The following is a 23,404-nucleotide window of genomic DNA, read 5'->3' as shown; positions in this document are numbered from 1 at the left end:
TGGAATTTAAAAACTGGCAAAAACTGAAATAGTCTAGGTATATAAGTAGAAATGAAGCAGAAAGTTACGAAAAATAGCCAGAACATTCATAATGGAAAATCATACAACAAATGGGTTTAATAGAAAAATGGATGCAGCCAAAGAACAAATCAGTGGGCCAGAAGATCAGGTGAAGGAACTCTCCCAGAAGGCTTTGGAAAAGCCATGATGAGAATGAAAGTGATGCTAAAAGATACGAAAGCAAAGTCAGCATCCACTCAAAGGGAGCAGACAACAAGCTACATGGAAATGAGAAAATATTTTAATATATAATGACCAAAGGACCCTAGACTTGAAGAAACACCCAAAACTCCAGCATGACAGAATTCATAGTGCTGAGTAGGGCACCAAGGAAAAAATCCCACCCTAAACAGGGTATAGTGAAATTTTCAAACATCAAAGAATGACCAAGCGTTCCCAACATCAACAGGATCTTTAAACAAGTGACTGAGTTAGAACGAGGCTGCTAGGTTGAAGCCCTAAGAAAGCAGACAGGAGGGCAAAGGTCTTCCCAGGCAGCAGATTCTGGAAGCACTGATTTCTCCCCTCATCCCTGTAGAAGGATGTTGTTGAATACTGAAAACTAGGGGTCAGTCCCAAGACCCACAACAGATGTGCAGACAGCCCTGACACGTGGAGACTGCTGTGAGGCGAGGAGTCCAGTCGGTGAGAGACTGGCATTAGCAATGGCACAGCTGAACCCGAGCAACTCTGCCTTGATGCCAAGTTCAAGAGCATTTTCCATGTACTTCCTTTTTCCCCCTATGCTGACACTCCACACCACCCATCCTCTTAGCCCTTCTCAATTCTATGCCAAGGATGGAAAGTCAAAACTGTTTCTAAGAACCTACAAAGGGTGATTCCTGAGTGACTGTGAGTCCCAGCAGTTACCAGAACTCAGGGGAGACTCCCAGAGGCTAAGTCAAAATCCTCAGTCTGATGATGAACTCTTGTGTGAAATGAAATGCCCTGGAATGAACTTGGTAGGGATTGTACATTTGAAGTCAGAAACTTGGCTGTCACTGCCGAGTAAGGTAGATTGCCAGAGCTCGGAAAACTTTATATATCACGTGATTTATACATGCATTTGGTCATGTGTTCACTCAACACCTATGGCCTGGACATCTGGACGTGGTGTCACCTTCGCTGGGAGGCGAACAGAATGGGCTGTGTCCTCACTGATCGAGCTGCAGCCTGCTGCCTTTGGAGCTCTCAAGCACCCATCTCTTCACAAGTGCCTGGAACGACCATCACGGGAAAGCCCCCTTCTCAAACCTGAGGGTATGGCCTCAATGTCACCTCCTCAGAGAGGCTCTTCCTGACAACACCGTCTGCAGCTGGTGTCCCTCCGTAATTGGCATCACCCCTCTGCCACAGCCCCGTTTGTGGCGGTCATCACTGTTACCTCCATGTGTTGCTGTGTGTTTACTGACTGCCTTGCTTCAATGCCTCAGTTTTCATGTGGAAAACTGATGTCCAGGAAAGCAGCAGGACATTCAGTAGAACTTTTATCAAAATCAGAATTAAACCTCAAGCTGCTTAAGTAAGCGAAACCTTAAGGAGCTACCTAATTTCTCAGAATCTTAAATAAGTCAGCCATGTTAGTAGAGTTACTCTTGTTAATCATTGCTGTATGATGCCTCGCGTTGGACAAAACACTATACACATCTAAAGCGTTACTATAGAAGAAACTGACATAGGAAGCTTCTACGTTATTGTGATTAAATAACTATTTTAAGATGAAGAGTTCCTTTAAAAAGCAGTATAACAAATACTTTCAAGAGTTATTTTTGACATTGGATACTTTTAACCTATGACTTCTGTTTTCTGCCTTTAAATGCTTATTACCTCAACCCAAATTAATGTGCAGAGTGGCGTCCATTATCATGGGTGAGTGACAAGAGTATTTCAGCTTAGGCAGTCACAGAACTGTGTACAGTGTGTCGCTCTGTTATGCTCCCAATGAAAGAAATATTCCTGTCCTGATGTTTTGACGAGGGGACAGTCCATAAATGACCTGCACAGGGCTCGGGCTGGAGCCATTGATTTTGGTGGGATATGATCACTGCATCTCAAATGTGGTCGGGATTGCTTTTGCAGCTGTAAATCAGAACAACACTTGTGCTGCCTGGTTCAGCTCGCAAGGGTCTCTAAATTCATGTCCAACTCATAAGCTGCTTTCTCGAGATGATTAGAAAATCGGATTCTGGTGAATCCCAAAGTGCACCCAATCTGCGGCAAGCTGCTTTGGAAAGTCGCTGTGTTCTGTCTTTCCTGTCCTTCCTCTCAGTCCTTCTCTGAAGGATATGTCAACTTTTATCAAAGGAAGCCTCGAGGGAGAGAGGCGTTCTCCTCTGGGCTGTTTAGTCCCCTGCATCTGATTGCCTGCAGAGTGCTAATTGTTGGTGGAAATCTGTTAGATGGAGTTTGTGCGGTGGGCATCTTTGTACAAGGAACAGGAAATGAAATTATCGCTTTATTTCACACAAATATCCAGTAGCCACCAAGTAGGCAGGAACCAGTGCCAACTTCAGACATGAACTGGTGTCTCCCAGAGAGCGTGCTGGCTTTAGGTATCAGTTACACAGGGAGCTGGGAAGGGCCAGGAAACCAAGCTGGCCTCCGAATGTCTTCTCCTCATGTAGGATAGCATCTGACACGCCATGCTTGGAGCTTCACTCTTTAGCTTAAGGCTTCCTGGGCTCCAGCATACAGTTAACCTAAGAAAAAGACTTTTAAAGCTTATTGATTGTATCTTTTTTTTTTTTTTTTTTGACAGGCAGAGTGGACAGTGAGAGAGAGAGACAGAGAGAAAGGTCTTCCTTTGCCGTTGGTTCACCCTCCAATGGCCGGCGCGCTGCGGCCGGCACACCGCGCTGATCTGATGGCAGGAGCCAGGTGCTTCTCCTGGTCTCCCATGCGGGTGCAGGGCCCAAGTACTTGGGCCATCCTCCACTGCACTCCCGGGCCATAGCAGAGAGCTGGACTGGAAGAGGGGCAACGGGGACAGAATCCGGCGCCCTGACCGGGACTAGAACCCGGTGTGCCAGCGCCGTAAGGCGGAGGATTAGCCTAGTGAGCTGCGGCGCCGGCCTTGATTGTATCTTATGAATGAGTTTCTGGTTCTGTCCAGTGAGCACATTTTAGGGATGGAAAGAAGGACCCAGAGGTGGCCTGGGAAGGAGGTGGGGGGCAGTAGAACAAATGCAAGTTGTCCATGTCCCGCCTTGTGATGCCATCTAAGGCTCCCCAGTCTCTGGCTGGGCCACTGGGACCTCCGAAGCACAGGGGAGTAGAAGGGCCTCAGCCGCCCCACAGGGGAACTGGAAAGAACTGTGTCTCAAAGAGGCAAAAGCACAGTAGGCTTCAGGTCAAGAGAAAAGGGAAGCGGTGAACTGTGGTTCATAACAAATGTTAGCTGACACATGTGCGTCACCATCATGAATTAACTGCTTTGGGCAAGGTTCCATTTGAAGGTGGTAAAAAAAAAGATCAAAATGAAATGCACATGAAAGAACTAGTGGTCCTCATCCTTTAAAAACCTAGTAAGAAAACCATACAGACATAGAAAACATAAGAACAATGTAAAGCAGCAAAGTAGATAAAGTCCACTTGAGGCTGAGCAGGACTGGTCAGAAAACACTTCCTGCAGAAGAGATCTGAGCCTTACCAGAGGTAATGTCAGTCTCAAGTCAGCATGGCAGAAGACATTCCCAGGAAATACTAAAAAAAATTATCTAACAGGTACACACGAGGGACAATATTGCCCATATGGGCCTCCACTACTCTAATTAGGAAAAGAGGTGATTCTTCAACGAATGAAGCTTTTCCTGCTAGCACAGTACTGATACAGCTACATATTACAGCTCTGGAGTTTTCCTAAATCTACCATCCCCAGTGATTGCATAATACCTAATACACATTCCTTCCATGGTATTTGCAATACTACAGTGACCTGTTCGCAACTGTTTTCTTCGAGTCTGGAAATTCCTCAAGTGCTGGGATCCTGTCTGATTCATCTTCCTAAGCCTAATACCTTTGCAAGACTTAATATATTTTCTTATTTATTTCCCAAATTTACTTCTGAAGATTTTCTTTTTTTTTTAATACATACAATTTTATTTCTCAATTATACTTGATTAAAGCCTGAAAAAATACCAAATAATTAAATTCAATAAAGTTAGAGGACTTCCAGTCAACATTCAAACATCACTATTTAAAAAGGCACTTAAGAAAGTAATTTCCTTTACAATAGCATAAAAACTAATAAAATATTTAAGGATTGAATTTAACTGAGGGGATGAAAAGCTTCTACACTAGAAACTTCAAAATGCAGCTAGAAGAAATTAAAGCTGAATGTTGGAAAGATATCCCATGTTCATAGATTAAAAGTTTTGTTTTTTTAATTTTGGAGATAACATATTTTTAATTTACTCTATAGTCAAAGACTTAATGCTCCTCTAAATAGAGTTCAACCCAGAAGTCTCTACTTTTCACTCGTTGAACACTCTGCTTAGTGGTGCGTTAAACCTGTGATTATAAAGGGAATTGAGGAGTTTCAAGATGGTGGAATAGCAACAGAAAGGTCTGATTTATGTGGAATGAAGTTAATATTTAAAAAGAGGGAGAAGGTACACGTTAGGATAAAGCTGTGGGAGAACCACAGAAGAAGACCCTGTGAAAGAAATATGAATGTTCCAGACCTGCATCAAAAGAGCAAATACACAATAGAAGATAACAAAAGCGTGGATTCAGGGAGAAAGATGTGGACCCTGACAAACCAGGTGAGAGAGGAATCCATGGGCTCACGGCACTGCTGATGCAGTAGGAGGGAGAGCTTGGTGAACTGCTTTTAGAGTGCCACAAGGACACTCTAAGACAGCAGGCAACCAAGCACCCAGACGCAGGAATAAAAAAAGGCAGTGCATCTCTCTCCCTCCCCACTTCCCTGCTACAGCAGAGACCTGCAGTCAAGTGGGGGGAAGAACTTAGGCCATTTTTGGACATAGGCAGGTAGATGCAGTCCCATCTCCCACAGACCTAACCAGAGAGAAAAACCCACCTTTCCCACCAACACCAAATTTGGCTGGGAGGAACACACAGACAGCAGCTCTGGGAACACCACAGTTTCCTTACAAATAGGGCTGGCTAGTGGGATGAAGTGATATTGTGATGCCTCTGACTTGAGTTTTCTTATTTAAGATTGCTTTGGCTATTTAGAGTTTCTTGTGTTTCCATATGAATTTTAGGATTTCTGTCAGAGCTGAGAAAAATGTCCTTGGTATTTTGATTGGGAGTACATTGAATCTATAAATTGCTTTGGGTATAATGAATATTCTGATTATATTAATCATTCCAATCCACAAGCATGGAAGAATTTTCCGTGTGTGTGTGTGTGGGGGGGTATCTTCTTGTTCTTTCCTTAGTTATTTGTAATTTTCATTGCAGAGAACTTTCACATTCTTGGTTAAATTTATCCCAAAATATTTATTTTTTTTATCTATTGTGAATTGGACTAATCTTACAAGCTCTTGCTTAGCCATAGCAATGTTAGCATATATGAATGCCATTGATTTTTGTGTGTTGATTTTATATCTTGCAACTCTTTCAAATTCTTTTGAGTTCCAATAGTCTATTAGTGGAGTCTTTGAGTTCCCCAATATTAAGATCATGTCCACTGCAAACAGGGATAGTTTGACTTCCACCTTTGATTTCTTTTTCTTGTCTAATGGTTCGGCTCTGGTTAAAAATTCCAGAACTAGATTGAAAGTAATGGTGAGAGTGGGCATCCTTATGTAATTCTAGGTCTTAGTGGAAATACTTTCAGCTTTTCGCCTTTCAATATGATGTTGACTATGTGTTTGTGATACATTGCCTTGATTTGTTGAGGTATGTTCCTTCTATACCTAATTTTAACAATTTTATATATATATGAAAGAATGGTCTATTTTATCAAAGCTTTCTCTGCATCTACTGAGATTATTTTTTTTATTTCTGCTTTTTGTTAATATGGTGCATCATGTTTATTGACTTGCATATGTTAACCCGTCCCTAATTCTGTTGGATAAATCCCACTTAATCTGGATGGGTAATCTTTGATGCCATTGTAATCCATAAGTCGTACTTTGGAAAATTATATGCATTAAATAAAAGTTTAAAAAAAATATAGATGCAAAAATCCTCAACACAATAGTAACTAATCAATCCTGGCAACACATCAAAGATTTTCTTTTTTTAATACTTATTTTTAAAATTTTTTGGAAAGGCAGAAGAGAAAGAGAGAGGGAGATAAAGAGACCCAGAGAGATCACCCATCCACTGATTCACTCCCCAAATGCCCACTATAACCATGGCTGACCAGATCAAAGGAAGGATCCAGGAGCTCAAGTCTAGGTCTCCTGCCTAGAAGGCAGGGACCCAAGTACCTGAGCCATCACCTGCTGCCTCCCAGGGTGCACATTAGCAGGGAGCTGGAATCAGACTCAGAGGTGGCCCTTAAACCCAGTCACCTGGATATGGGATGTGGGCCCCTAGATGACTCCTTTTTTTTTATTTTTTATTTATTTATTTTTGACAGGCAGAGTGGACAGTGAGAGAGAGAGACAGAGAGAAAGGTCTTCCTTTGCCGTTGGTTCACCCTCCAATGGCCGCCACGGCCGGTGCACTGTGGCGGGCCCACTGCGTTGATCCGAAGGCAGGAGCCAGGTGCTTCTCCTGGTCTCCCATGGGGTGCAGGGCCCAAGCACTTGGGCCACCCTCCACTGCACTCCCAGGCCATAGCAGAGAGCTGGCGTGGAACAGGGGCAACCGGGACAGAATCTGGCGCCCTGACAGGGACTAGAACCTGGGGTGCTGGTGCCACAGGCAGAGGATTAGCCTATTGAGCCGCGGTGCAGGCCTAGATGACTTCTTAACAACTGCACCAAATCTCTTCCTGTATGAAGATTTTCAAATCTGGTTAAATTGAAAGAACACTGAAAACCTAGGTACCTATTACCTAAATTGAACCATTGTTAATATTTTGCTAACTTTACTTTACCTACACAAGCACAATATCTTTTTGATGAGCCTCTTAAAAATAAATTGCAAACATGATCATCTTTAGTCCCAAATATTCCAGTATGTATCAATCAAAAATAACAGCATTCTTCTTTTATAGCCATAATATCATCTCACCCTAAGAAAATTAGTACTTCCTCCATAACACCATCTAATATTTAGATCTTTTCTAAATGTCCTCAATTGTCTCCCATAGGTCTTCTATTTTTTTTTTTTCTATTAAGATATAATTCCAAAGCCATACATGTCACCTTTCAGAGTGTCGAATTTCCTGGTAATAGTCTGTACCATCACTACGGACTCAGAACATCTTCATCAGCTCAAGGAGCTCCTTGCCCAGTGGTAGTTGTTCCTCATCGCCTCCTCCTGAAGCCCTTGTCGGCCACCAATCTACTGTCTCTGTGAGCTTGCTTATTTTGGAAAAGTCATAAAATGCAATCTTACGGCTGGCGCCGTGGCTTACTAGGCTAATCCTCTGCCTGTGGCGCTGGCACCCCAGGTTCTAGTTCCGTCGGGGTGCCGGATTCTGTCCCGGTTGCCCCTCTTCCAGGCCAGCTCTCCGCTGTGGCCCAGAAGTGCAGTGGAGGATGGCCCAAGTGCTTGGGCCCTGCACCCGCATGGGAGACCAGGAGGAAGCACCTGGCCCCTGGCTTCGGATCAGCGCAGCACGCTGGCTGCAACACGCCAGCCATAGAGACCACTTAGGGGGTGAACCAACGGCAAAAGGAAGACCTTTCTCTCTGTCGCTCTCTCTCTGTCTAACTATGCCTGTAAAAAAAATGCAATCTTACAATGTTTAGCCTTTATGCCTGGCTTCTTTCACGTAATCATAATGGTTGCAAGGTCCATCCATGTTGTAGAATGTATTAGCACTCCATTTCTTTTAATGGCTTCAGTAATATTCCATTTTATAGATATATCACATTTTGTTTATCTGTTCATCAGATAATGGCTATCTGGGTAGAGTCTACTTTTTGGCCATTATGAATAATGCTTCTATGAACACCCATGTACAAATTTTATGAGAACATTCTGAAAATTCTCTTGAAGATAGATAGACAGAAAAACAGATAGGTAGATAGATGGATAGATATTTAGGAGTAAAATTGCAGGGGCATATGGTAACTCTGTTTAGTATCTTAAGGGACAGCCAAAGGTTCCCCAAATGACTTTACCATTTTAAATTCCCACGAGCAAGTGTATGAGAGTACCAATTTCTCTACATCTTCACTAACATGTTGCATGTTATTGTACATCTTTCTGATCACAGCCATGCTAATGTTTGAGAAATGGTATCTTTTGATCTTCATATGCTTTTCCTTAATAAGTAATGAATTTGACAATCTTTTTATGTACTGTTGACTACACACACACACACACACACACACACACCAACACACACACCTTATTTGGTGAAATGTATGTTTCCATCTTTCGCTCCAGGGCAGATATTTAGCCCTGTGGTTAAGACGCCAGACACCCACATCCCTGGAGTATCTAGGTTTGATATCGAGGTACAGCCCCTGACTCCAGCTTCTTGTTAGTCCAGACTCTGAGAGGCAGTAGCGATGGCTGAAGTAGTTGGGTTCATACCCCCAACTTGGGAGATCCGGGCTGTTACTGACTTCAGGCTTCTGCCCCTGGCCCAAGGCTGCTGTGGGCATTTGGGCAGTGATTAAGCAGATGGGAGCTCTTTCTCTCTCCATCTGGATTTCTAATTAATTAATTAGTTAATTGTTTCTTTAAAATCCTTGACTCCTTTTAAAATTAAGTTGTCTTTTTATTGTCGAATTTTAAGTTTTTTGCTTTCTAGATACCAAACTTTTATCAAATATATGAGTTGCAAATATTTTCTCCCATTCTGTGAGTTGTATTTTTACTGATTGATGCTATCCTTTGAAATCTAGAAGTTTTTTTTTATCTTGAGACCATTCAATTTTTTTTTTTTTTTGCTATTTATTCTTTTGGCAACATATTTAAGAAATGATTGCTTGATCCAATGTCTGAGATTTATTTCCATGTTTTATTCTAAGAAATGTATAGTTTTGGCTGTTACACTTGAGTCTACAATAAATTCTGAGTGAATTTTTGCATGTGGTATGGGGTCCAACTCCATTCTACTACATATGAATATTCAGTTATCCCAGAACCATTTATTGACAAGATTGTTTTTTTCCCCTATTGAATTATCTTGACATTCCTGCCAAAATTGCTAGACCACAGATGTGTGGATTTATTTCTGGACACTCAATTGTATTCCATTAATCTATACGTCTATCCTTATACCATTTGCATGGTAGTCTTGATTACTATAGCTTTGCAGTAAGTTTTGAAACTGGGAAATGTGTGTCTTCTAACTTTACTCTTCTTTTTCAAGACTTTTTGGCTATTCTAGGTCCCCCGTGTTTCCATGTAGATTTTACTTATTTTTTTAGATTTATTTATTCAAAAGGCACAGTGACACACACACACACACAGAGAGAGAGAGAGAGAGAGAGAGATCTTCCATTCACTAGTTGACTCCCCAAATGCTCACAACAGCCAGGGCTGGGCCAGGCTGTAGCCACAAGCCAGGAATTCCATCTGGATGGGTCTCCCAAATGAGAAGCAGGAACCCAAGCACTTGGGCCATCATCCACTGATTTATCAGGTGCATTAACAGGAAGCTGGATCAGAAGTGGAGCAGCCGGACTCAAACTGGTACTTTGGTACAGAAGGCCAACACTGCGGCTTGACCTGCTGCGTCATAATGCTGGTCCCGCCACACAGATTTTTCAGTCAGCTGATCAATTACTGCAAACAGACTGTGGGATTTTGATAGGGGTTGTGTTTAGTGTTTTTGAATCTTACAAAGAATGACATTCAGGTAATGGCCTATAAGCTTGAAGCAAAGTGATCAAGGACAAACACTTTTAACTAGTTTAATTGTTCCAAAGGACTAAATGTGAAGTATTTATTATCATTCTTAAGCAAGTTCATACATTTTGAAGAAAAATTACATTAAATGCAATGCTGAGTTTCAAAGGCTGTTCATGAATAAAGATGCATGCTGCCAAGTAATCCACAGCTCTCTTATCAAGAACCAGGGCTCTTTAATCAGCAACTTACAAAAAAAAAAAGATAATTTTGCAAGGAGGTTTTTTTCTTTTTCTTTTGAAGAAATCTGATTGCTAATTATTAAAAAGCATACTACATAGCTTCAACAGCTAGGAAAGTGGGAAGCAGATTAAAAGATGCATTTCCAGTGAAACACCAGTCTGTTGGTAGAAGCTCTTAAAATGGTTCTTTTTTGTAAGTCTGATAGCCTAGGATTTCAGCCAGTGACACTAAGGCCAAACTCCTAGAATACGAGGGCAGGACCCAGCCTCTCATCTATTTCCCTTAGCCCAAGGTATCCTTGCCTGTTCTTTATCAAAAGGAATTACTGAATTGAGGGAGTGACACAGCTGGCCCAACAAGGTTCTAATCGCTGACTCAAAAAGTCATTTGCTCCTCCAATGGATAAAACCTTGTTGGCCAGTATTGTCTGGAGGAGTTTGTTTAGGGGGAATTCCAGGTCCAGATAGGGAAATTCCAAGTGTGGGGCAGACAGTAACTACCATTTACGGTAACCTCCCAGACCAGCTGAAGCCCACCTGGCCACCATAAATTCCCCAAAGAGCACAGAATTACCGACCAATCAAAAGAAGGCCATGAGCACCACTGACCAATCAGTAACTTGGATACAGCTGAACATGTGGCAGTTCCAACTTCACCCCTAACTCCTTGGGAGCCCAGGAATTAAGCAAGAGCTGCCTGGCTTCTTGCACTGTGCTTTGCAATAAACACCTATTTTCTTCCTCCATTCTGATGTCAGAGATCGGTTTTTAATGCATTGGGCAAGTGGACCCAAGTTTGTGGGTTCCATAGCAACACCTCCAGCAAGTTCACAGGGTTGTTCTGCAACAATGCAGTCAGAGAAAAGTATTTCCAGATGCTTCTTCTTACAAGTTTGCACAACTTACCCTTTCAAATGATGTTTTTCTTTTAATTTGAAAGAGAGAGAGAGAGTTCCCATTTGCTGATTCACTCCTTCAAATGTCTACAATGGCTAAGGCTGGGTCTGGCCTAACCCATAGGCCAAGAATTCAATCTGGGTTTCCCATGTCAGTAGCAGGAGCCCAATCACTTGAGCCATCTCCACGGGTATTAAACCAAGGTACTCCAATGCAGGACGTGGATCTCTCAACAAACATCTTAACTGCTGGGCCAAATGCCTGTCTTGGCTTCTATAGTTTGAAGTTCCATATTTTTAATTTAATTTTAATTTTTTCCTTTGGTATTACTAAAGAGTATATTCCATGACAGTAGTTCTGAATCTTTTTGATTTTGACCCCCACCAAAAAACGAATTTTACCTTGCAAATGTTGTTTCATATACCAGTGTAACAACAAACTTTGCGAAACAATATTTCACATTTACCACGTGTATTACACTCCGATATTTTCTATTCTATTTCTTTCATTTCCCAAAAATGCTGGGTAATCCACCCAAGTGATTTCACAGCTTCGCAATGGTTCCCAACCTGTGGTTCTAGAAACACTGTTCTGAAAAAGTCTCGTCACACCAGAGAAGTGCAGGCACAGGACCTCAGCCTGTCACCCGACAGCTCTACTTTGATTCCACTGCTACTCCTCTTTGAGGGACCTCTAAGTCCTGTGTTCTTTCTTTTATAATAGTGTCAGATGCCGCCTACTGCAGGTAAACACCAACACGCAACGCGGTAAGACGGCAATCCTGCAACATCCATCAAAGGCTTCTACAAAAAACTCTCATCTGGAACAGTCTGCAAAAGCGGCGATTGCATAATCAGCAATCAAGAGAAGGGCAAATATTGAAGGAGAATTCATCCCACAGAAGCAAAACACACACAGCGTTCGCACTTTACAACCGCCCTCCCTCCAGGCTTGCTTTTTCATCCCCTCATGTCGGATTTCTTGCTCAGTGGGTAGAATACAGTTGCCTGCTTCGCCCTAATGTTTGCCTTCTTTCCCAGAAAGCTGCTTTTCTCTTGGCCTCATGGCAGCCCTCCATGTGGTCGCTCCCCAGCCTTCTCCAGTCTCACTGAAGAATGGAAGCTCTTTCATTCAGTCCCGGGCACTAGCTCTCACTTGACTCCTCACCCGCGAATCAATCACTCCCTGCCCAAGGATTCCCAGTAAACTCTGGCTCCCCTTCCTCTCCCGCCAGAACATCTTTTCAGCTTTTGTCAAACAAAGGCACATAATTACACAGCCAATCTAGGCAAAAAGAACCCTAAATAAGAGGATTTTTGAATGTTTATTTCATTACAAATAGCATACGATTCCATGGGGGTAGATATTATTCTCTAACTACTCGGCATAAGATAAAGACTTTACTTAATTTACCCAGGGATTAGGTGAAATTAAGTGCACAACAGGGAGTTGCCTGCCGAGTTCTGGCCACGAGGACATCCCCTGTCACGGTCTGTTGAACTGCACACACGTGGTTCTTGTGACTGAGGTTGGTTGTGTCATTCTCAGTCTTCTCTCTGACCATCTGCAGACCGTATTCATGACTGTTGCACTTCCCACAATGAATCTTTCTTTTTGTTCGGAGGCCCAAACTAAGTAAGAATGAGACTTGCAAGCTAGAGAGGAGTAGCCCGCTCTCATCAGCTTCCTGTTGAAAACGTATTGATCAGCATCTACCCTAAGATCTTCTGGAAGCCGTGTTTTCCATCTAAAAGAGACTGGCTACATAACGTTTAATATGGGGTAGACAGAGCTCACACAGGAAAAAAACCTCTTGGACCCTTTTGGTTTGATTATTTTTTCCATCATAAAAGGGTAAAGATAAAAATGAAAACCAACCATTATTCTACCACCCAGAAATAACCTCTGACAACACTTTGGTCTATAAACACGGAGACATTTTCCCATGTGTCTGGTCTCCTATATACATATACATATTAATGAAATGTTTCGGAAAATCCCAAAAGCAGTTGCCTTTGGATAGCTTGGACTAGTGATCACTTTCTCTGCTTTCTTACAACTCTCTCAACTTTCCACATTTTTAATAGTACCCATGATGCACTGGCGGCAAACCACAACAAAAGAGAGCCAAAATCTGAAAACCACGGAGGAGTCCCAGCGGGGAGAGAGGACACATGGCCAGCAGGGCTGTGTAGGGGGGAAAGGGGCGCTGGAGCAGGGGGAGCAGGGCAGGCAGGGGTGGGGGGAGCCTGCAGAGGGTGGAGGCCCCGATAATCATACTCAGTCTCCGTTCCTGCTGCTCTTCTCTCAGAACTTTCACACCTGCAGGCACCCTCATAGTCTTTTTCTAAAATACGTTTGTATTTTCCAGGGCTTCATGAAGAACTGATTTAAAAAATTAAAAAAAAAAAAAATGATACCTGGCTCTTTTGTCAATGTCAAAGAGTAAGGAACAACTTAAAAGTATTTCGTTAACTTCCGCTGTTTGGATGAGCGGAAGAGAAATACCAGCTGTAATGAGAAATACCAGCCATAGCTTGATGCAGCTGGAGGGAAAGATGGGCGCTACTGTGTTGCCACCGCCCTCGGGCGTGGTGAGGAGGAAGTGCACCTGCCCTGCTGGGTGAGGACTGCCTCCCACAGCCCACCACCGCAGTGCAACTCTGCCCCTCACACCCCTCCGCCTGTCCCAGGAAACTCCCCTTGATCCCTACCAGAGCATTTTTCACCATCCCCACTCTGCCTTCGCAGCCTCTTCCCTCTCCTGCACCTTCATATCTTGGCCCCATCCATCTCTTCCCTTTGTTTGGCTTTGGGAGGGAGGCTTGTAATATATTGCTTGGGTAATGCTTTAATCATGGGTGATGGGTTACTTTACAGCTCCCTGAATGCCTTGGCATAGTCTCTATGTAAATAAAATTATTATTATTAAAGTCAATTAATCAGAGGCACAATTCACTTTCCAGCGTCTGACATCCTGAGTACTTACTGATGTGGAAAAGTCCTTTTGTTCACCTCCAGTGTAACAACACTTTCAGGAATCAATAACACAGAACACGGCCCTATAGATTTCTGTAATGAGATTGTAATTTGTACATACATGCGGATGTGTTGACCTGTTAAGGATCAATGATTGATGAGCAGTGAAACAAGATACGCTACTGAGTAATTATGTTCAGCAGGTGCCAGGGCGGCTTGTCGTACAACTCGCAAGTGATTTTAATTCATACTCAGCAAACGACAGAAGAGAAGCGGCTCCTTGTGTAATTAGTATCTCTCATCCACCCCAATTTCTTTTGATCGCTTCTCTGTCTGGAGGAGCTAATTGCTTAGTTCTTCTTTTTAGTAAACTTTTTATTGTAGCACACATATTTGCCATGCAAAAAAAGGGCACAGACCATAGGTGGACAGCTCAGCCGTTTTCACAAAGGAAACACAAAGAAGTCCACCCAGACCGGGTGACAGAATGTCACCTGCCTCAGGCACTCTGGGGCCACCTCTTACTTACTGCCCTACTCAAGAGCAGTCCTGCGTTCCAGATTGGTTTTGACTGGGAACCTCATGCACCTGCAATCACACAGGACGTATTCTTCTGTGTCTGCTCAATGATTAGGCTTTTCATGGTAGTTTCGTTTTCTATTTATTTCCATTAAGCACCTGCCATGAGGCAGGAATCATAGTAAGGGGAGACACTGTGCAGTTAGAGATGTTAGAGGCCATCTCCACCCTCGGTGATCTTTCAGTCCAGAGGTAAGACGGAAGTGAAAACATACAGGGTCAGGCAAACGTTAGCGGTTTGTGAAGGAAGATAGGGGACTTCAAGGAGGTGGGTCGTGGTCCCCCGGGGGCTCAGGAGCAAAATTAAACAGACTTCTTAGAAATTAATCCCGAGGACTGGGAGTTGTGGCACAGTGGGTAAAGCCATTGCTTGTGATGCCAGCACTCCATATCAGGGCTCTGGTTTGAGTCCCAGCTTCTCTGCTTCCAATCTAGCTCTCTGCTAATGTGCCTGGGAAGGCAGCAGAGGATGGCCTAAGTACTTGGGAGACCAAGGTCTGGCCCAGCCTTGGCTGCTGCAGCCATTTGGGCAGTGAACCAGCCATTGGAAAAATTCTCTCTCTCTGTCTCTCTCTCTCTCAGTTGTTCTGACTTGCAAATACATACATAAATCTTAAAACAGTGAAACTATCTTGATATCTATTCTAGATCTCAATGTTCTCTGAGGACATGAGAAAGGATGACAAGGTGTAGGACTGGTTGGGCCCAGGTGTTCTGGAGGGCCTGCCTGGGTTTGTTGCCGGGGTCCTGTTTCTTCTTCCTTTCACTTCAGTTCCATTCCTGTTCCTCTTTTTAACATTTCCCACCCCCCGTTCCCCTTCCTCCCAGCTCTCCTTCCCCCTGACCCCTGTTTCTTGGTCCCCCTTCCATTAGGATCTGTCCGTTCTCCTGGCCACCTGCTCTGGTGCTACTCTCCTGCCTGGCCCCTGCTCCCAGGGTGGAGAAGAGACAGGGTAGCTAAGCCTAGGCTCCCACTGCCCCAGCCTTCTGCATGCTCACCTCCCCACTCCCACAGCAGTCCTGGAGGCTGAGGGCTCAGCAGGTGGAAAGGAGATAAAAGGAAGGGTAGTATGGGTAGAGGGCGTACAGAGGGGATGAGCAAAAGCGCTTCAATCAGTTCTATTTGGTGTCCCACTTTTGAGGCCTGCAGTCAATGGCATCGAGTTTGGCTGCTTTAGAATTACTGTGTGCCTTGTACTGTAGCCAAGCGCTATTCAGCTCTGCATGTCGAGGTGGAGTGGATGTGGTTTTGTTTTGTTTTGGCCTCAGCAAATCCATCCTTCTCTCTGAAAACCCAAAAGGTGGTCTGTGGTGATTGCCCATCCACGGCGAGGACGTTGCCACGTCTCCTTGCCAGAGGGATGCTCTCTGTTCGGTGTCCACGGGAGACCATTTACAGCGCCAGCAAGGGCCCAGTAGCCCCGCTTCAGCCTCTGCCAAGATCTCCAGCCGTATTTCTTTTTCATCTGATTCCGACAGGGTGGTTTTTGTGTCTTACCCACTGGCTGCCTAAAGTGGAGACTTGGCTGAAGTAGAGCTGGCTGAAGTTCAATCCAGACGAGATGAATGCCCAGGGATGGTAAACTACAGTAATGGGAAGAGATAGCTCTGGGCCCCTTTCTCGTGGAACTTCCCACTAGGGGATGGTGGATTTTTCGGGGGAACAGAATGGGACTATCACTTAGCAAGTTACATAGAGTGGTGGGATGGTGACCATCCACCAGTTTTGGATCCCATCATCTGCCTTTAAATCCTGGCTGCATCAACAAACTGGGTGACCATGGGCGAGTTGTTTAAACATGAACCCAGCCGCCAGTCTGTTCCCTAGGGTTGTAACACAGGCTCAAAGTGGCCCACTGGGTGAGTATGTGCACAGGCAGGGCTTGGGATGGTGCTGAGTGCAGCTGCCCAGTGAACTGCATCTTTATAGCTGATGGACAAGTGCAGAATGGAGGGAGATTGCCGCAGGGCCCCACGAGAAAAGGGATCTGGAAGTCACGTTTCAGAAGGAGCATGGTTGAAACAAAAATTCTAACTCTCTGGTTTGTAGCATGGCCAACGAACAGATCTTGTGGAAAGACACAGCAAAGTCCTACTGGTTCCAGAGACTCTTCAACAGGTAACGCTTGTGTGGGGCTGTTCTGGCATCAATGATACATCACCAGGGTCCAGACGCTGAGCACAGAGAGGCTGGCTGTAAGCTCATTTAGAGGCCTCAGCTGTTTATTGTTAATTACAAAGGAAGACTTGACTGATGATTGTTTGGAAACTCCTGAAGAAGTATCCCCTGTGCTTCTTCTCACTGGGAATTCCAATACAATCTGAAATAACACCTTAACCCATAAGGCAGCTCAAATATCCAAGTTCCATTCAGAAGTAAGAATTACTTTCTAAAAATCACTATCAGAAACATACTGATAGAGCTACTTAATAGATAGCAAGTGAGATAGGGTACCGGGATTATTAGCTAATTAACATCTTACAGGGTGTATGAGAGAATTGCGTGCACTTACCGTGTATATAAATACAGGTACACTATCCTTCTAATGAGATAAAATATTTATTGGGAGCTCCTTTTTGTACCTGGATTGAGCCTTGTGCTGGAATTAGAGATGGGAAAAATGCACTGCCCCTGTTCCAAAGGAGGCCACAAGTCACTGTGAATGCCGGGCTCCTCTGGGTCGTTTTCACGTGACAGACAGAAGAGTTTCTCTGAGGAAGCACAGCAGTTGTGTCCTCTTGTGTATGTTGCATCCAGTGGGTCAGAAAATCCAGCAAGCTCAACACGGACATGTAAACAGCCACTGGCCACTTCTCACCACCTCTCCTGGGACCCCCGAACCTTGCCCTCATCATCTCTCATTTGGCATAGCTTCCTAGCTCTCCTCCCATACTCTACTGTAACCACAGCAGTCTCAGGGATCCTGGTAGAGTGCCCCATGTACCTCCACTCAAACCCTTCTGCCCTGTGGGTTCCTATTGCATTCGCAAGAGAAGCCAAAGACCTTACACTGGCCTAGGAGGCCCTAAAAGACCTGGGCTCACCTCCTCTTACCTCCCATTGAGCAGTCTGTTCCACTGCTCCACAGGCGCCATCTTCCCAATGACACCGCCTCCAGGCCTTGGACCCGTTCTCTCAGCCCAGACCACTCTTCCTCTATAAAGCCAACCGACTAACCCCTCATGATCTCCAACCTTTTACTCAAATGTCACCTTCCTTTATTTATTTACTTATTTAAAAGGCAGAGCAACAGAAGGGGAGAGAGGGAGAGAGGGAGAGAGAGGGAGAGAGAGAGAGAGAGCTGTTTTCCATCTACTGGTTTTCTCTCCAAATGCCTGCAACAGCCAGAGTTGGTCCAGGCCAAAGCCAGGGAGGGATTCCATCTGAATCTCCCATGTTGGTGACAGAGGGCCAAGCACTTGGCCATTTTCTGCTGCCTTCCCAGGTGCATTAGCAGGGAGCTGGATCAGAAGTGGAGCAGCTGGGACTCGAACAAGCACTTTGATACAGGATGCAGGCTCCAACCCACAGCCACAACAGGCTGTCACCTTCTTAAAGACACTAACTCTTAACACAGTATCTTAAATCATCACACACACATAGACACACACAACCTAATTTGCATTTCTACCACTGACTTCCTCCTGTACCTTTGTAAGCTTTGCTTGTTTTGTGTTTATTGTTTTTCGTTTGTCTCCTCCCACTAGAATGAGAACTCCTCATTTGCTATTTTATTCTCCAGTCGGTTCTAAGCACCCAGAACATTCAAGAATAGCTATTTACTAAAATCAATGAATTGGTCACATAACCAAAATAGGCAGCTACCTCGGGAGTAACCTTCAACCTGACAGTTCAGACTTTTCAGGATGCCTTTAATATATACACTGAGGGCCCTCTGTATGTCTATGCTTCAAGTTCAGGGCTTCCTAGAGATCACTCTTTGGCAATGGGTCTATTGACATAATTCAGTCCAATATCTGCAATGAAGGACCTCTTTCACAAAAGTCTTCAGTCTGCAGTGGGCCAAGCTTTGTGTATATGTTACAGGAATAATTATTAACAAAATGAAATTTGTAAATGGATACATAACACTAATGAAATTAATAATACTATATACTGTGTGATTAACAGGTCCAATAGAAACAGGACAACTCCCTGAAGTTGTTGAGAAAATTCAGAACACTTTCTTTCCATTTCTGTTCCTAATGCCCAGTGTGTGTTGGGGCAGGGTGGCGGAGGAGTCCCGGCAGTGAGGAGAGGCATGGAGGATGGCGAGTACTCGGCCTCTCAGCTCACGCCGCTCTCCTGCCCTTACCAACCATGCTCACGCTGCTCTCTCTGTTCCCTCCTAACCAAGCTGTCACCTTAACAAGGTTGGCCTATGCGCTTTGCTGACTGGGTGCTGTCCACAATTTCTTTCTGGACAAAGCCTCCAGAGGTTTCCTATGGAACCCTGGTTGAGTTCCAGTCCTGCAGAAGCCAGGGAGTTACCCCGTGGGATGCGGGAATGAAGTCTTCCCTTTCCAAAGATGTTTATTCTTCTCTGGGGTAGCAGCAAAGCCACTCTTTGGAGCTTGTTTTATATTTTCTCATGCTCGCTGTTATTAAAAGCCATATTTCTTAAAATGCAGTGTGCTTAATACAGTGTGTTTGTATGATACCTGGGAACATCTAAAAATCAATCTAGAATGTTATCAATATGTATGAATGTAGTGGGAAATACATTTCTCTTTTTTCACAGCAGTTGAGTCTATTGCCTGGATACAGCCATAGTAAGGATTGTATCCATAAAAATGATGTGACTATTTACTGTTTGGGGGAGGAAGTTGAAACATAATTTGGAAAATGAAAAAAAGTAGTAAGCTCATGTTTCTCCAGACATTTAAAAATACGATCTAGGCAAGAGTTCATATTTCAGTGTGCAGAATTTTTCCCTCTGAACAATATCTTGATTGAGCTTTTGTAATGTTGCGAAGCATTTGTTTTCAGTTCTGTACGGGATTCTCCATGGAGAACCGTCCATAACATGAAGGCATTCAATATAGAAAATGACATGCAATGCCTTTATTCTTCCAGTTTAATTAATGCTGTGACAACCACTTGGCAGAGCCTGCCGTGCAGAGCAGGCCTCTGTGGGGAACTGCAGGTTGTAAGCAGTAAGGAAACTGTCAAACTGTTCCTGGGATCCAGCATATCACAACCCCAAGCTTTCTGGGCAGCATCACTGGAGATACACTCCAAGGAGGACAAGCAACTCAAGAGAGTGCGCTGTGGAGTCTAATGAGAAGAATGTTGATAACCGTAGAAGTCATACTTTTTTTTTTTTTAATGTGTTTCAAATTTCTAGAAAATTTCTCACCTTTAGAAAAACAACCCTAATATCCAATCAAGCTATGTGCAGTCTTAATACTCTGCATACTTCATGTGAGGAATTCCAGGCTCTTCCCCTCCTACAAGGGTGACTGACTGAGCCCCAAGTCTGGACTGCATGGACAAGATGAAGTGCCGGCTGCCCTGGCATGAGCCAGGGGGCAGACAGAAGGCAGACCAGGTGAAAGATGGGGAGGGCTAGAGTTGGAGAGCGCCACTGCGGATGGGGGCTGAGCTGAGACCTCAGTGAACGGAGGGAAGGAAGCGACCAGGAAAAGAGGGCTCCACCCAGGGCACCCAGGGGTGGGGGAGTGCAGAGGGCCGCTGTGGGAGCCCGTTCTCTGGACTGGAGGCAGACAGAGCAGGTGGAAGGTGGCGGGAGGGAAAGCCGGTGAGCCAGGCAAGGGTTCCTCGTGCGGAGTCCTGTGAGGATTCGCAGCCCTTTGGAGCTGGGCGTCCTTTATATAACAAATGGTTTCTAATGACCCTTTTACTCTCCTGTCCCAAAATCTGAAGATAAACTTCATAAAGAATTTTAAAAATGAGTATAATGCCCCAACTCCGAGAAGCAACAGAAGGCCTGCAATAGAATCAGATTTCCTCAGCCACACCAGAAGATGTAAGAAATATCAGGGTGCTTGTGCCTCTACAGACAATCAGCGTGATGTGACAATGGATGGCATGGCTGGGCTGGCGGTTTACAGCGCATGGTGTTGCTGTGTGTTGACGTTTTCTGAAACGACGAGCAGCGTGGAAGACTTGAACAAAACCAAGTACAGGCATCCTCTGAGGAGCATGCCAGTCACATTCTTAGATAGGTCGGTAGTGAAGTCCCATTAAAATTTGTTTGTGTTCATGTGTAAAATGGAGGCTCAGCCTTAAGTAATAGGTTTCAGGAGACTTTCACAAGTCCCATTGGACAGATGACGACTTTGCATTGTGTGAGACTGTTCTGGGCATTGTATAAGAGCTGCCATTCATGAGGGCACTAACTGCCCGGATTTCCACATATTTCCCATAAGCCCCCAGTTGACAGGACCATTTCCTGGGACAACCATTGTGACTGCCCATGACCATGACAGAGACTTAGGGTTTTGTAAGAAGGTGCTGGGAGTCGTGGGCATCACTGTAGCCCATGGCTGCCGCATAGAATTTCATGCAATGGTGAGACGATCCTATGTTAATCCCGTCCAATAAGGCTGCCACTAGCACAAGTTGTGATTGAACCATTTAAATGTGACTAGTGTAACCGAGGAACTGAATTTTTCATTTAATTTCAATTTACTTAAATGCCCACATGTGGTTGGTGGCTGCCATGTTATACAGATTTGAACAATCTTTTTCCAAAAAATATTTTTGTATTGATTCATTTGAAAGGCAGTGTTACAGAGAGAGAGAGAGAGAGAGAGAGAGAGAGAGATCTCCCATCTGCTGGTTCACTCCCCAGATGGCCGCAATGGCCAGGCCTGGGCGAGGCCAAAGCTAGGAACTTCAACCAGGTCTCCCACTTGGGTGGCAGGGACCCAAGCACATGGGCCATCTTCCGCTGGGAAGAGGGAGAGAGGGAGAGAGAGAATATCTCCCATTCATGAGTTTACTTTCCAAATACCTGCAATGGCTGAGGCTGGGCTAGGCTGAAGCCAGGATCCTGAAACCCAGTCCAGGCCTTTCATACGAGTGGCAGGGATTCAGTCACGTGGGCCAGCATCCACCGCCTTCCGGGGTGTGCATTAGCCTGAATGTTGGAATCAGAAGTGGAGTGAGGCAGGCGTCCCAAGCAGCATCTTTACTGCTACTTCCTACCCTACCACCATAGGGTCAAGGGCTTTGTTCAAGGGAATAAGGAACCATTTAAGGAAAGCCTGTATTTGAGAAAGCAGTTTTTATTTACTACACTGATAAACCTAGAAATGTTTCTACACTGTGTGTCACGAGTTGGGCAGAGGTAGGGCAGCCTGTGGAGGTGCCGGGGGCAGGCAGCCTCCTGCAGGGGAGCTGGGAGCCCTCCTCCACACTGTGAGCAGCTCTCACAGGTTCACTGTGCTCCCGGCACCCTGGGCCCTCTGCAGAGTTGACCGCCTGTGCCTGCCCAGAGCTCCTTTTCTGCTGCACTGCACGGCTCATGGGCACAGCTCTGAGTGTGACTTGCTGCTGTGTCTCCAGGTCCAGCAGGACACCCAGCTCAGTGTCAGGATCCCAGCCCAGGCATCAGGCGTTCTCAGTCCAGGGCAGCTTGTTGGAGTTACCAGCAGAGCCTTCCAAGTCTTACAGGGTTTCATGTAATTAGTCCGAGGTATACTTTGGGGTCAGTGGAGTTCCCCAGGTGGTTCTCACACTCAGTCAAGGTTGAAAACCACTGCTGTGCCTCAGCTTCCCTTGCACTGAGGCTCTCAGACTAGGTTTCATTGTCACCTATAACCTGACCCATCTGAGCCTCTTGGGCTGAGATAATCATAAAATAACAAATATAAAATAATAATGATCATAAAATAACAAGCATTTTTTATTTACTGTTGGCACACACTGTTCTAAACATTATATGAGTAGTAACTCAATTCTCAAACAGCCCTAGGGGCTGCCACTATTACTATTCCTTTCTTTGTAAATGGAGAAATGGATGAGAAAGGTACATTTGTTCGTGGAGGGTAAGCAGTTGACCTGGGATTTGAAGATAGACAATCTGACCTCACAAATCCATGCCTGGAAGTACCTGGTTCTGCTGCTCTGCAGGGAAATGGAGGAAGGATTTCCGGGACCCACCTTACAGCAATGGCTACCCACTGGCTTGTCCTCCGGCTCAGCAAATGTTCCCTGGCTGACCCTTGTCCCTGGTGTCTGAGCCAGTGCCTTGATCACCAGTCCAGAGGGAGGATATGATGGCTGTGGGCTTGGGATGCCCAGGCTCGTGGCCCAGCTCAGCACAGCTGGCTGTGAGGGAGCAGGTCTTCAGTGTCAGGATGGGAGAGTAGGTCCTTGCGGGGGAGATCACCATGGCCCTGGGGTGGTGAGAGAAGAACGGGTCCAGAATGACTCTCAGTCACATCTTCTTGGTCTCCCTCCCTTCACTCTTCTGCCAGGAGCTAGCAAATTCAAGAGTGGCAGAGCTCATGTGGAAATTGGTGCTTGGGAAGGGAGGTGTGACATCCTTTCTGGTCCCTGTGCTGTGCTCTGGGTCCTCCCTGGTCTCTGGAGATGGCCTCTGTCTTGTTTGACTCCAAGAATTCATGTCTGGTAGCATCTGCGGTGCCTGTGCTGTCCTCAGCCTCAAGGTCCCCAGGCCCCAGTGCTACCTCTATGAGCCCACCGCACACCACAGATGGTTGGGTCTCTTTGGAGCCAGGGACCTCCCTCTTGGCTGCTCTCCCCACCTTGCACTGGAATG

The sequence above is a fragment of the Oryctolagus cuniculus genome, chromosome 3, assembly GCF_051225735.1.
Source record: "Oryctolagus cuniculus isolate XC-2025 breed Fujian yellow rabbit chromosome 3, ASM5122573v1, whole genome shotgun sequence".
Lineage (NCBI taxonomy): Eukaryota > Metazoa > Chordata > Mammalia > Lagomorpha > Leporidae > Oryctolagus > Oryctolagus cuniculus.
Note: the sequence above shows the minus strand (reverse complement) of the source record.